We start from the raw sequence: 3,042 nt of genomic DNA, 5'->3' as shown, positions 1-3,042 counted from the left end.
GATTATTGTGATCCAAATGTGCCCGAAAAGAATCATGCACCAGAGTTTGCTATTGACGGTACTGAGGCCTGGTGGCAATCGCCTCCATTATCTCGTGGTATGAAATTCAATGAAGTAAACTTGACAATTGATTTCGGACAGGTAAGCAAAAGAGAAAAAAATTGTATAACAATTGAAAATTTTTTTAAACAATGCATTTATAAGATACAATAAAAAGTATCTATTAGTGTATTGGTTTCAAAATCTTATCTTATTTATTCTTATGCTGTGTGGATATCTTCTACTGTCGTTTATGTTTGAAATGTTTTGTTCGATTGTATGAATGAATCTCTAAAATACGGATACATGTGGTATAAGTTTGTATGGGGCATCGTATTCTATGCTGTATGCTGAATAACGAATGCACATAAACTTCAGGCAACCTCGTCCAACGACATCATAAAAATTAGTCCGGTTCTTAAAAAAATGCAGCAATCTTATCTGCCTTTTTTTAGTTTGTATTACAATTTTTGTTGTTAATTTTCTCCTTAATTTATTTTGTACACACATCAACCATGTGAATGCAACGATAGACCCGAAAGATACATAAAACTGAAAACTGAAAACTGAAAAATGTGAAATAAACGAAAAAAAAAAATAAAATAAAATAAAAGGAATTAAAAAGAAACTGTTTATAATGGAAAAAAGGTTCAAATTGATGAACTGCCAACGTTTGCCGCGTCATATGTCTGCGGTTGACATAAGATACATTGACTTTGCTCCCATTTGCACGTTCAACACTTTTAAGTAAAAGTCTCCGAAGTAAAATGCTTACTTGGGCAAGGTGTTCGAATCAAGTTTTTGCTTTTAAGCAGGGTTTCATATTACTTTTCAATATATATAAAATAATAATTATATTTCATAGTATATAATTTTTATTCACCATTTAAAATATATATATAATACATATGTTATTAACCCATCATATGTACATATTCCTATCAATAAATGCTCCACAAATATGATTAAAACTTAAAGTCTTTGGGTTACAGGTTATCGTAGGTCTTTCAAATTATATATTTTGATATTTTAGTTAAAAATAATACTTTTAGAAATAATTTGATGGTACATGCCCACATCTTGTAAAAAGTTTATTAGCCTTAGAAACACATTCTAGAGAAGATAAGATTCTTTATATAGGAAAACAAAATTTAAGAAAATATAGTCTAGAGTAAGTTTATGTATTTGTGTTCATACATAATATACTTTGTATAGATACAAATCCATATTTGTATAAATGCATAAGTATATGCTTGAGGAAACGCGTGCTTCTTGATAAGAATATTTCTGTAGTGCAAAGTAAAATGTATATTTTAATATCAAATATGTCTACATATATATGTTTAAACAGGGTGTTTTTTCAAATAATATTATTCAAGAAAGCGAAAAATCAAATGAGATATTTGTCTTCATTTTTCTTTCATACTTTATATCTCTCTTAATAGAGCAATGAATCAGTTCTAACAGACGATTTACTTTTTGTTTCTTGGAACAAGAACATATCTGCTAAATTTTTGTTAAGAAACACCTTGTGTGAATATATGCATGTATATATATATATGTATACATAAAATATATTTATATTAATATATTACATTAGAATCTGTCTGTAAAAGAATATATATGTCGAAGTTTTCTTATCTTAATAGTAACGTATTCTTAAATATGTGACCCGAATTGAAAGCGTTGTCGTCGTGGAAGTATTTCGGAAAGTAAAATGGTTTAATATTATTCAATCAAGAAAAAAAATAAAATAAAAAAAAACATTATGAAAACACGGAATGAATAAGAGATCCCTCTTATTAATACACCAATAATCTTATTATTATTTGATTAGGACAATATTAGTCAGGATTAACAATAAATACTTCAACAATGATTATTTTAAATATACAACAGATCTGTGAGATGTACTCGAAGACTTAAAAGGAAAAAGTTCTGTGTAAATTGTAATCATTTTTAAAATTTAAAAGCAGGTCTTAAGAAGCGTGATAAAATACTAATATGGTTGCTTGTTTAATTCTAAATATTAGCAGTTGAAGTAATTGTTGCATTCCTGTAGGTGTAAGTCTAAGTCGTTACATTATTATATTCACAAAGGCAAGTAAATATCGTGTTATACAATAATTTCATTGCTTAATATATTTGTATATCTACAATAGTACCTACCATGGTTTTCTGGGCTCATACGTTTTTACTAGTCAGGTAAAGGGTGACTTGTCTATTTTACTTTGACTTGGTACACAGAAACAAATCAAAAGTGTCTAGGTTAATATCTGTTTTAATAGGAGTCTATACTGTAGGTTAGCATGGGACCAAGCTCGGCCTACCACATAGTATTCTCTATACTACATATTAACCAATGTTCGTAGAAAAGACACCAGAACACCAGTATAGGCAACCCAAATTAAAAGCCAACTCGCACTATTAGTTCATTAGCCAGCGGGTGCTAGATAATTGTCCAGGGGTGCCACGTTGAGGCTAAGCGACAATTTAGATTAAGAACGACAAAAATTGCGTTGACATTTTTCAAGTTATATATAATCAGATACGCGACCCCTCTTAAGTGTCTTAAGACCACGTATGTAAGTGTTTGAGCATTTAACATTATTTCTTTCTGCAGTGTCCAATTTATATATATTATTACAGGATACGTGAAATTTGTTATTATGTTATATTTGCTTTAAATAGTTGGGGCTTATAATGAGAAATATTAAAACACTTATTCCATTATGTTTTTATTATGTAGTATTATGTAGAGTTATTGTCATTAACTTTGTGGAAGCAATAGTGTTCAAAATAGATTGTAAATTGTATTACAAAACTTTAAATTAGGTTCTTCATATCTGTGAATCGCTGCAACTAATAATGGAAACATCCAGTAGAAAGTTGGGACAGTTAAAATTCTGTCTTCGATATATTTCTAAAGTCATGTGATATAATATTAAGTATATTATAATATTTATTGTAATTTATTATTATAATATTATACTTAAAGTATTT

The 3,042-nt window shown here is 28.6% G+C and overlaps 1 protein-coding gene across 1 annotated transcript in view; it reads right to left on the bottom strand.

The window, feature by feature from the left end:
• LOC119672781 (cyclin-dependent kinase 14-like) overlaps positions 1-3,042 on the bottom strand; it is a gene marked incomplete in the record, with an annotated part of 829,514 nt that overhangs the window by 443,313 nt on the left and 383,159 nt on the right.

This window comes from Teleopsis dalmanni, chromosome 1, assembly GCF_002237135.1.
Source record: "Teleopsis dalmanni isolate 2A chromosome 1, ASM223713v2, whole genome shotgun sequence".
NCBI lineage: Eukaryota > Metazoa > Arthropoda > Insecta > Diptera > Diopsidae > Teleopsis > Teleopsis dalmanni.
Note: the sequence above shows the minus strand (reverse complement) of the source record. Positions and strands in the feature narration are given on the sequence as shown.